Below are 325 nucleotides of genomic sequence, written 5' to 3' on the forward strand. Positions count from 1 at the left end.
GAAGGTATCACTGCTCAGTGGGGGAGCCCTGCTCACATCCGGACACGCTTGCAAGTAAAGGCACCAAAAGCACTTACGATGATTTACATTTTGGTTCCTGCTTAATTCGTTTACATTATATCACAATGTTTTGGCACATAAATAAAAATACTGAGGCAGCTGAAAATTAAACATTCACTCATAAAAAAAAGTTATATATATATATATATACATATACATATATCTACACATATATAGACGCATATATATACATATATATGTATATATATATACATATATATATACACACACATATATACACACACACACATACATATACATATAT

This window comes from Periophthalmus magnuspinnatus, chromosome 9 (genome assembly GCF_009829125.3).
Source record: "Periophthalmus magnuspinnatus isolate fPerMag1 chromosome 9, fPerMag1.2.pri, whole genome shotgun sequence".
Lineage (NCBI taxonomy): Eukaryota > Metazoa > Chordata > Actinopteri > Gobiiformes > Gobiidae > Periophthalmus > Periophthalmus magnuspinnatus.